The sequence below is a fragment of the Palaemon carinicauda genome, chromosome 19, assembly GCF_036898095.1.
Source record: "Palaemon carinicauda isolate YSFRI2023 chromosome 19, ASM3689809v2, whole genome shotgun sequence".
Lineage (NCBI taxonomy): Eukaryota > Metazoa > Arthropoda > Malacostraca > Decapoda > Palaemonidae > Palaemon > Palaemon carinicauda.
In genome coordinates, this window is record NC_090743.1 from 97567259 (window position 1) to 97579527 (window position 12269).

Below are 12269 nucleotides of genomic sequence, written 5' to 3' on the forward strand. Positions count from 1 at the left end.
AAGTGGCAGGTGTACAGTTCACACCTGACCCGCCATACTTGCCTCCTCTTGATTTACTAAGAATGGTGATTACATGTTGTTTCAAGATGAATATGTTGTTAATGCTAGAATAGCCTTCAAACCTTAGTTCTCTAATCTTGGGTAGCGCCATAGCCTCTTTAGCCTGGTCTTCCACTGTCTTGGGTTTGAGTTCTCTTGCTTAAGGGTACACTAGGGCACAATATTCTATCTTATTTCTCTTCCTCTTTTCTTGTTAAAGTTTTTATAGTTTATAAAGGAGAAATTTATTTTAATGTTGCTCTTCTTAAAATATTTCCTTTTTCTCTGTTTCATTTCCGCAATGAGCTTTTTTCCCTGTTGGAACCCCTGGGCCTATAGCATCCTACTTTTACAATTAGGGTTGTAGCTTAACAAGTAATAATAATAGACTTTAACTGCTTTCTGAAGTAATTATTTCTGGTTATTTTCCATTAAAATCTTTAATGGTTTCTGGTCGATTCCGTTATTTGTTACTAAGCAGTTAATTTTTTTACCATAAATACTATTATTTAGCATGACTTTTTTTGCATTTATTAATCCTACACACCAAATGATATATTCCACATGTAAGATGTTTAATCCACATGAATTACAAGTTATAAGATAATTAATAAGATCTGCATTACACAACACTTCTCCATTCATGATGTATGTTACCTTCAGGTGTTCTTGTGTCTTCTTCGTCTTTCTCTATAACTGTATTTACCCTTTGTTTAATTTTAGAACTGTTTAGTACTTTATATTAATCAAGAGAAAGCTTCGAATCTAATTTCTCAAAATATCATTAAAGCATTCTAGTTTTTTTCAATTGTTAGAAGATATAGAACTCAGCGCTCTTTCTTATAAGAAACCCTAGTATTCATCTTTCAAGCTAAGATACAGTTAAACCTAGGAATATTTTCTTCTGTAATCTCTCTGTAAGAGAATGAACAATTTTCTCCTTTTACACTAGATATTTTATGGCATATGATTACATGGTTTTGTTCTCTATTAGCCACATTTCCAACTTACTCTTCATAGCGATCATTAAAATGTCATTATTGTTGTTTATATTGTCTTTCTTCGACTTGTTTCTATTTATTTTTGCTAAAATTTACCTGAAGATTATTCTTTATGCATATTTTACCTGCGATTTAATTTGATTGTTTTAAAGGGGAAGTGGAATCTCTTCGGCACCGAAGGCCTCTTACCAAAAACTCACTAGCAATACTCGTTAATCCTTTATCAAAATCTATTCTATATTATATTAAAACACGGTAGTAATTGCACTTAAAAACTATATCGAGATAATTGCAACATTCAATAGTTAGTCAATTGCAGAGTCACTGTAATAAATAACAATTGTTGCTGAAGAAATCGTGCGGTGACGATTGCCTATTCGGCGACTAGAAACAGCAGAAGAGCCAAGACATAGGGGCAGACTTCCAAATTGCTGCTTTTGTTAATGCTATCTGTGAAAGAGACGAAACAAGAAATTATACAGAATTAAAACAATATTTGATGAAATATTCACTCGACACATGAGGAACTACTTGTCTCATATCGAGCCACTCTATTAACATGGCTGTTGACGATGCAGCTTGATAGGTTTTGATTATTTTTGTGCAGATGAAGACTTCTTTGAAAGTATCGAAATAATTATTTCGAAAATACTTCCATCACCCATGTAAATTTCTCACAGAAAAAAAAAAAATCTGCTTTTTGTTTACATTGCACCAAGAAATCTGCGGTATCAAGAAAGAAATTACCTACTTTCACCACCCTATCACCAATTTTACTTAAATAGGGCTGTCATGAAGAAAATTGGATTTTTTTTCTGCCATGAAAATTAAATACAACAGAACTAAATTAGAATACGTCTATAAATTATTATCATATAAATACTTCCATTCCTGGGAGTCCTTATCACCAAAAAACCAAAAAATCTGGGAAAAAAAATTGTCTTTCTCTAAGATTGCAATATCAACAAAAAAATTACCTCCGTTTTTATTTCTAATTCAATAGAAGCTGTAGTGCATAAAATTAATTTAGTTTGTATAATGTGAATTATATACAACAGAAGTAAAGCAAAAATTAGTTCCACATTTAATGTAACATTCAAAGAACCAATGAAACATTTTAAACTTGGCTTTTAAGGGAAAAACGTGTTAAGCGTCAAAAGTTTTTTTTTTTTTTTTTTTTTTTTGTGATAAAGCAAAACATAAATCATATTTTGTATGTGTCACTCAGATCAGTAAGAAATATTTCCTAATTTCCAAACCAATCTAAATCCCCAGACAATCAGCATGTTTTCATAGCAGACTATTCCTTATGTCAAATGGGTTCATGTTATTGAAGCAAACGCATAGACGATAGTCATTCTGTTCCCTATATTGGTTAAATGGTCCAAGATGCCATATTAATTGCTAGATGTTAGAGTCACTAAACTGTTCCTCCTACGAGACGAAATATACCGTAACCTTATTTCACCCCATGTGTTTTTTTATAATGGAAAAGCATTTTCTTCAATACTGATCTCATGAAATCACATGTGTGTCTCATCCTTGAACAGAACAGTGCAGAGCATTCCTCCCTTAGAACTTCAATAGAACTGACTCTTTAAATGATAATTGCAAAAAATTATCAAAATAAATTTTGGCCATCACAAAGGGTCCATATCCCAAGTAGAGATAAAGAGTAATCTGGAAGTCTTATTTCCTATCTTATTTACTTACCAAATTACGATAAAGTGAGATAATTTTTCAATGTTACAAACGTTCAAAAAAAAAAAAGTTAAATTATTTCATGTTCGATTAGGTCGACCTCTGCTAATATCATGTTCATTGTGACCAGTACTAACTTGGGAGACAACGTGATTGGCTATGACGTTATCAGGGGGTGGGGCTTATTTCACCCGGAATATCTGCAGTGACTATAGTACAAAGATAATTATACATGATATACTTTTTCCAATCATTAGTGAGATCCAGAAGACAGATATTAAATTTCAATTAAAAAGGTTTGGGCATAAGCATTTCGAAGCAACTATATCATTGACTCAACCACACACTAAATTGCTATAATTGATAGCTGCCTGTTTTCGTATTACCTGTGATTTTTTTTCCGTCAGATTAAATTAGACAATTAAACAATTACCCGAAGGTAATAATCCCTAAGCTCTTCATATCAATAGTTCAACTTCACTTCAACAATAATCCCTCCAATTTCAGATATTTTCACTGGCAAATTTATTGTCAGTTATCGTTATTATCTTATATTAATAATAATAATAATAATAATAATAATAATAATAATAATAATAATAATAATAATAATAATATTAATAATAATAATAAAATAATAATAATAATAATAATAACAATAATAATAATGATTTTAATAAGCCTCATAATAATAAATTTTTGATACTTGTTATAATTCTAATAATTATAATAATAATTTCAATAATTTTTACTAATGATAATAATTCTAGTGATTTCGTTAATAATATTTTTACAATTATCATGATTAGAAATATATACAATTATTATAAGTTGGTTAATTTCACAAATTTTAGTTATAATCCTAATTTTAATGATTTTAATCACTCTAATAATAATAATTATATTGCAAAAATAACAATGATTTTAATATTTTCATACATTTCGATGATGATAGGAATTTCAACAATATTAATAGTTTTAGCAACTTCAATATTGGGAAAAATTTCAGTAATTTCAATAATATTAATGATTTTAATATATTTCTTGATTATTATAATTTTCATAATTTCAATAATTACTTGATGAATCTAACACCATCTACAATTTTGTTGGTGCCATAAAAGCCCATTTATAGGTGTTCACTTTTTAACGATATTCTAGATTCTAGAAGGACGCCACAGACGCAGCCACCACATTTATTAATTCCATAAATCAGGAAACAGAAAAGGCTTTGGTTACAATGGCAAGTCACAGTCACAAAATGTTAGGTCTTTACTGGTTCAACATTTTAGGGCCCAAAAATCATGTTTGCGTTATTGAAAAGAAATAAAAGAAATAGTCAGGCCATAGCAAACAGCCCACTGCAGTTTAGTCTAACATCAATCCATTCATGAGAGGAATTTTGTGTAAGTAAATTCATTCCTTTTGAAATAGAAAATACTTCATTAATCAGATATACCAATATTTGTTAAAGGCTCAGGCATTCCACAAATTGTTGATAACCTAAAAAGAACGGTAGTTTTCTTAAAGCTAAGGTTCCTGTCAATTGATGAATTAATGTTTATAATATCATAAGCAAACAATTATCATTAACACAAAGTACTGCGTCATAAACCCTCGATATGTAAATTGATAAATGCAACTTTTAATTTCATAACTTCGTGTGCACAGAAACACAGTGTCACTTTTAGATCGACTCAGTCATGGAAACAAGGTCGCACACTATGTTGAGTATCATCATCATTATTACAAGCTAAGCTATAACCCTAACTGAAAAAGCAAGAAAATATAATCCTTAGGACTCCAGCAGGGAAAAATAGCCCAGTGAGGAAAGGGAACAGGGAAATAAAAAACCACAAGTAATAAACATACAAAATAAAATATACTAAGACCAGTAACAACATTAAATTTGATCTTTCATATATAAACTATAAAAACTTAAAAAAACAGGAGAGAGAGAGAAAGAAATAAGAGAGGTCAGCGTGCCCGAGTGTACCCTCAAGCAAGACAGTGAAAGGCCATGGTACAGAGATCAATGGTTTTATTTTGGGGTGCCCTTCTCCTAGAAGAGCTGCTTACCATAACCCTTATCAAAAGGAAAGTAGCCAATGAACAATTATATTGCAGTAGTTAACCCTTTGAGCGAAGAAGAATTGTTTGGTAACCTCAGTGCTGTCAGGTGTATGAGGACAGAGAATGTGGAAAGAATAAGCCACAATACTAGCATATGTATAGGCAAAGACGTAACCAGAGAGAGGGATCCAATGAAGCACTGTCAGGCTAGACAAAAGACCCAATACCTCTCAAGCAGTAGTATCTCAACGGGTGGCTGGTGCCCTGGCCAACCTACTACCTGATATCATTTCAAGGAAATATTTATATAAAAAAGTGAAAGAGAAAACCTGGACTATGGATTATGAATGGGTCAACGGTGGTGCTTTTATAGCATAAGGAATTGAGCGTAATAAAGGTCACATCCTGATTGGAAAATATTTTAATCTACTCAACTTAAGCGGGGCAACACCTATTAGATAAGCCGGGAGTTTGAAACCTTTTTAGAAGATAATTAAGTTGAATTAATTTTAATGGAGCTCAACAGGGGTCATTACAACGTTTCAATTTTAGTAAATGGTATAATCATTGTTAATAAGATAATATAGTCCCCTATCACTTCCGAGGTAGAAATGATATTATAGCTTAGAAATTCTCTTTTGACTAATAAGGGAGGGTCAAAATATCAAGTTAAAACACAAACACATACATACATACACACATGCACAAACACACACACACACACATATATATATATATATATATATATATATATATATATATATATATATATATATATATATATATATATATATATATATATATATATATATATATATATATATATATATATATATGTGTGTGTGTGTGTGTGTATATGTGTGCGTGTGTGTATGTGAGTGTGAATGTGTGTTTGTTTCCGTGTTTCTCTCTACATGTATTTAGATGTGTGCGTTATGTCCACGGGTGTGTAAGTCATTGAAGTGAGTAATAATAATAAAAATAAAAAACAGGTGAACCAATAGATTTCGTAATACTTCAATCCTTCGAAACAGATATACAATAAATGTCAGTTATAGATGAAAGTAGAATCAGCGCCTCCGATACAAAAGCATAAAGCAATAAAATGGAGGCAAAAGAATTATCATCAAAATTTGCACATTCGAAAAGACTTTATGAAAACAGACACAGTAGGGTCACCTATTATCATATCTTTTAACAGCTTTATAGTGGATACTATTGTAACAATTGTTTATAGGTTTCGATAGAATTATATTTATGTTGTTTGATTCATGTTGCATTGATTTCGAGAAAAAATGAAGTACATTTTGTTAAATGAGAAATTAAAATTAAACGCAATCATAAGATTAGAATTCCCCGGGGTAAATTTTGACGTGTATGGTTGGTTAGCTTCTTCTTCTCTCTCTCTCTCTCTCTCTCTCTCTCTCTCTCTCTCTCTCTCTCTCTCTCTCTCATTATATATATGTGTGCATATATACACATGAATATATACATACATACATACATACATATATATATATATATATATATATATATATATATATATATATATATATATATATATATATATATATATATATATATATATATATATATATATATATATATATATATACGGATTTTGAGCGAAGTGAAAAATCTATTTTTGGGTGAGATGGCCATGTCGTCCTGATGGAAGTTCCTATAGGGTAGCTTCCTAGGGTATATTACAACTACGGCGATATTCCCAGAGAATTTACCTTAAGGTACCAGAATTCTAACTCCTGGAGCGAGTATCCCTCGTGAAAGGGATATCGCGACATATCAGAGGACGTATTCTTGACACGCCACATGGCAATCTACATCCTGGACAGAGATTTCGTCTCGTAGGAGGTGATTGGCGAGATACGAATTCGGGAAAGAAAAAGGGGAGCCGCTCCCAAGGCTTCCCTATCCTCCGATTCGTATGCGTGCCTGGCGCCAATCCTGGCGCCATCTGTATTCCTTGTAGCGTACACGAGGTGCTACAGATACTGTATGTAGGGAGGGGTCCTACAGCCCTTTCTTAGAAAGGCAAGGGCGGGACCATCAGGACGACATGGCCATCTCACCCAAAAATAGATTTTTCGCTTCGCTCAAAATCCGTTTTTTGGGCTCAAGCCATGTCGTCCTGATGGAAGTGTACCAGAGCATTACTGTATCTGTGGATTCTCAGAACGTGCCGTACTCCCCGGAGGTAATTTTTTCCCGGTCGACTAGACCTAGAGACCTAAGATGTTACCGTTATACATCTTTTCAACTAACTATAAACTATGTTAGAGCTTCCTGCCCCCTACACGGAAGAGTCCTACTAGACTCTGGAAAAGTCTCGAAGAGTACATATACCTATGTATGAATACCAGGCAAGCTAATATAGTGGTCTCGCCCTATATTAAGTAAAGCATAGTTTGTATAGAACCACTGCGTCAATATATATTGACCAGTAATCCGCACAATACTTGTATTGGACAAAGGTTTATACCCACATAGGAAGAAACTAATAAAACCGCCCTCGTCCCTTTATGGGACGGAGTCCTCCAATTAGGGGACTACATAAACCAATGCAACATAGCTTGCATAACAGAACAATTCTACCAGAATTATCCCAGATAAGATACATAGAATTAAATGCTCAATAATACCAATAAATTGACACAGGTGAAAGAGACACAAGGTTCTCAAGAACAAGTTTATTGACAGACAATAAATAGACAGGTTAACAACAAATATATATATATATATATATATATATATATATATATATATATATATATATATATATATATATATATATATATATATATATATATATATATATATATATATATATATATATATATGTATAAAAGAGGATAACCCAAAACTTTAAGCATAAGTATGATAGTAAACAGAACTTGTTTATCTGAAAGAAAAACCATTAAACGCCACTTTATTAAGTTACCGAGGTATCAAGTCATAAAAGTCTGTATTACAAATCAATCACATTAGCGTTAGAAACGCTCGGCACACATGTCTGTACTTATGCTAGGTTCACCTTTGAAAAAAGGAACAGTCTATGTAGGCACTCGGTGCCCTCATTTAGTTTGTAGTACAGTATGTACCTACACACTCACCCTGGACTTAATCGTCCCAATTAAGACCACTGTTCCTCGCAGAGTTAAACAGTAGGGTTAACTACACGACCCACTGCTACCACAGATCTCTTTAGTTCCTCTATTTGCTTCGCATAGTGGCGAAAGAACACTCTGGAAGACTTCCAGCCCGTGTATGAACGGAGATGTTCAAAATCCATACAATTAAAGAAATTTAGGGATGAGGCAACTTTCCTCGGATCGTGACCTGCGGGTGTACTGTCAGGATCCGCTCTGCGAATAAAATATGTGATTTTTGCTCTGAGTTGATTCAGAGATAAATTTGAGCCTGATGTTTCTCCCCTGAATAGTTGACCACCCTTGAAGTCTGAAGTTCTACGAAGATAGACCTTTAGGCATTCTACTGGACATAGAGATGCATCTTCTTTCAGAGGGCAGATTCTCCAGGGACCCCACCTGTTGGAGGGTAACTCATTCTTGGCGAGAAACGTAGGATCCGGAAACAGGTTCAGATCCCCCCCATCCAGGAACTGAACACGACCTGCCTCTCTCGAGAGGGCTACGATCTCACTAACCCTGGCCCCGGACGTGAGTGCAAATAGGAAAATAACTTTTTGCGTCAAATCCTTTAACGCACATTCTTCATTGCTCAACAGGGAGGCGAAATGAAGAACTTTGTCTAAAGACCATGAGATGGGCTTTGGAGGTGCTGAAGGTCTGAGCCTAGCGCAGGCTTTCGGAACTTTATTAAAGATCTCGTTACCTAGGTCGATCTGGAAGGCAAATAAAATGGGTCTCATCAAAGCAGATTTACACACTGAAATCGTGTTAGCCGCCAACCCTTGGCCATGGAGGTGGATGAAGAAAGATAAGCAGAAGTCTGTTGAGATCTCCTGCGGATTCTTTGCCTTTACAAAGGCCACCCATTTTCTCCAAGATGACTCATATTGCCTTCTAGTCGATTTGCACTTATATTCCTCTAGGAAGTCTATGCTGGCTTTCGAAATCCCGAAACGCTTTCTCACCGCAAGGGCGAGAAAATAATGAGCTGCAGGGTCCGGGTTTTCTGTAATGAAGCGCAGACAGTCGACTTCTGGACTCGCTGGGTCAGAACTGGATGTGGTAGCGGCACAAACTTCATCTGTAGTTCCAACGCCAAGGGGAACCACATACTGTTCGGCCACTTGTGGGCCACTATTGCCACTACCCCCTTGAAGGATCTCAGTTTGTTGAGGACCCTCAACAGAAGGTTGTGAGGAGGGAACAGATAAATCCTGGACCATCTGTTCCAGTCGAGGGACATCGCGTCCACTGCTTCCGCTAAGGGGTCCTCGTACGGGGACACGTACAGGGGCAACTTCTTGTTGTCTTTCGTCACAAAGAGGTCTATCTGCAGTTCTGGGACTTGATTCAGAATGAAGGAGAATGATCCTGCGTCTAAGGACCATTCCGACTCTATCGGTGTGAACCTGGATAGAGCGTCCGCTGTCACATTGCGGACTCCTTGAAGGTGAACTGCCGACAGGTACCACTTCTTCTTTTCCGCCAATCGGAAAATGGCTAACATCACCTGGTTGAGAGGTGGTGACCTCGACCCTTGTCGATTCAAGCATCTCACAACCACCTCGCTGTCCATCACCAATCTTATGTGGATCGAGTGACGCGGGGAGACTTTCTTTAAGGTAAGGAGCACTGCCATAGCTTCTAGAAAGTTTATATGAAAGGTCCTGAATAGCTTGGACCAAGTCCCCTGGACTTTTTTCCGATGAGAGTGACCTCCCCATCCCTCCTTTGAGGCGTCTGAGTGAATCGTCATCGACGGGGGAGGTGGCTGAAGAAGAGCCGACTTCTTTAGATGTCTGGCTTGGGACCAAGGCCTGAGAAGAGTACGTAGCCGAGTCGGCACTGGTCTTCTCAGATCTCTTCGCGTGTTTGATGCATACCTTCTCCAAACTCCGGTTGCATCCTTTAGCTGTGCTCTTAGCACTGGGTCTGTCACTGAAGCAAACTGGAGAGAGCCTAGTACCCTCTCCTGTTCGCGTCTTGATATCCTTTTGGAATCTAGAAGTCTCTTGACAGAGCCCGCTATCTCCTTCCTTTTCTTCGTCGGGATGGAGAAACTGTGTGACAAAAGGTCCCAGTGGATTCCCAGCCACTGGAACTTTTGGGATGGAGAAAATCGAGACTTTTTCTGTTGATCTTGGAGCCTAGGTACTCTAGGAACTGGATCACCTGACTGGAAGCTTGCAAGCATTCGGTCTCGGATGCTGCCCACATCAGCCAGTCGTCCAGGTAGGCTACTACCTGAATTCCCTTTAGGCGTAATTGTTTGAGAGCTGCGCTCGCAAGCTTCGTGAAAATCCTTGGGGTTATGTTTAGCCCGAATGGCATGGCTCTGAAGGCGTATAGTCTCCGTTGTAGCCTGAACCCTAGGTAGGGGGAGAGTCGACGGCTGATTGGAATGTGCCAATAGGCGTCTGACAAGTCTATAGAGACTGAGTATGCCCTCTTGGGCAGTAAGGTCCTTATGTGTTGCAGTGTTAGCATCTTGAATTTGCAATTCACTATGAACTTGTTGAGTGGCAACAAGTCCAGAATGACTCTGAGCTTTTCCGAGTCTTTCTTGGGAACACAAAACAGCCTCCCTTGGAATTTGATGAACTTCACCTTTCGGATCACCTTTTTCTCCAACAGTTCTTGAACGTACTCCTCAAGAACGGGGGTGGAGTGTTGGAAAAACCGAAGGCACGGGGGTGGAGTGCTGTACCAGCTCCAGCCCAGTCCATTCTTGAGTAGGCTTTGGGCCCAGGGATCGAAGGTCCAGCAATCCCAAAATTTCATCAGTCTCCCTCCTACCGGTATCGTTTCACTTGGACTGCCGTCCTGAGGTCTTGCCTCCCTGACCACGACCACCTCTGAATCCCCTTCCCCTTGAGGGGCGCCTAGACGAGCCTCTGGCTGCTCCTCTAAGTTTTGCACGAAAGGAAGAAGACTGTCCTTCGAACGTTGGGGTGAATGCGGTGGACTGACCTGGCACAGCCTGGGGTACCCACTGAAAAGTGGTCGGGGTTTGTGCCACCATCTGGGGCACAGGAGGCAATGGCAATTGCAGTTGCTGTTGCTGTCTAAAAGGCTTGGCTGGCCGAGACGGTAGCCTAGTCCTCATATTCTTCCTCTTTGGTTGAGGACCCTCATCCGGGGAAGACTTTCTTTTGATAGCCAGGCCCCACTTCTGGAGAAGGTTTCTATTCTCCACGGCGGCCTTATCAACAACTTCTTTGACCACATCGGTAGGGAAAAGGTCTTTTCCCCAAATGTTGGAGGAGATTAACTTCCTTGGCTCGTGTCTCACCGTAGCCCCGGTGAACACGAACTCCCTGCAAGCTCTCCTTGCCTTGACGAAGCTATAAAGGTCCTTCGTCACTGTGGCTAGGTGAGACTTAGCCACCACCATGAACATTTCATGGACCTTGGGGTCACTTGCCATCGTCTCAAGAGTAGTCTGATGAGACATTGAGGCAGCCAGTCTTTCTTTTGTCTCGAACTCTCTTCGTAAAAGAGAGTCGGACAGCTTTGGGAGGTCCTCGCCGAATTGCCGTCCGGCAATATCAGCCTCCAACTTTCCCACTGAGAACGTCAGATGGACATCCTTCCAGTCTTTGTGGTCCATAGGCAGGGCCAGCGACAAGGGTTTACACTCCTCCAGAGAGGGGCAAGGCTTGCCGGCCTCGACTGCCTTTAGGACAGCCGCAAACCCTTTCTGTAAAAAGGGGAATGCTCTAGCAGGAGAGGACACAAAAGAAGGGAGCTTCTTGCTCAATGCAGCTACCTTCGAGTTAGAGAAGCCCCTCTCTTTCATCAAGGATGAAAGGAGGGCTTGAGCCTTAGCGTGGTCCATAATTATGACCTCCTTCGGCTCTGTCTCCTCCCTTGAAGCTGGTTCTTTTCTCAGCCGGACATAGCAGTCCGGATATGATGCCTTGCTGGGCCAGAATTCCACCTCCTCTAGGGGAACTGAACCCAGCTTATCCGAGATGACGATCTTTCCAGTCGTCATCGGCATGTGCTCAGCATACCTCCATGGGTTAGCATCTGAGCATAAGGGAAGGTCTTTCACATTGACCCTTTTCCGGGGCCCATGTGATTCTGCCAGGGACTGCATACGCAGTTCCATAGCAGCCGCCTTCTCCTGATTCTCCTTCTGCATTTGTTGGATCATTCCATCAATCGAAGAGAGGGCCTGTCCCAGTTCTACTGGGAGACCGGCCGATGTTGAGGGAATAGGCTCCGGAATCTGAACCGGAGTAGCCGACACCTCGTCGACCTCATCCTCTACGACATCCGG

General features: G+C 38.6%; 1 pseudogene; it reads right to left on the reverse strand.

The window, feature by feature from the left end:
- Positions 1-200: 200 nt before the first annotated feature.
- Positions 201-12269, reverse strand: part of LOC137659155 (uncharacterized) — an 88046-nt pseudogene continuing 75977 nt past the window's right edge.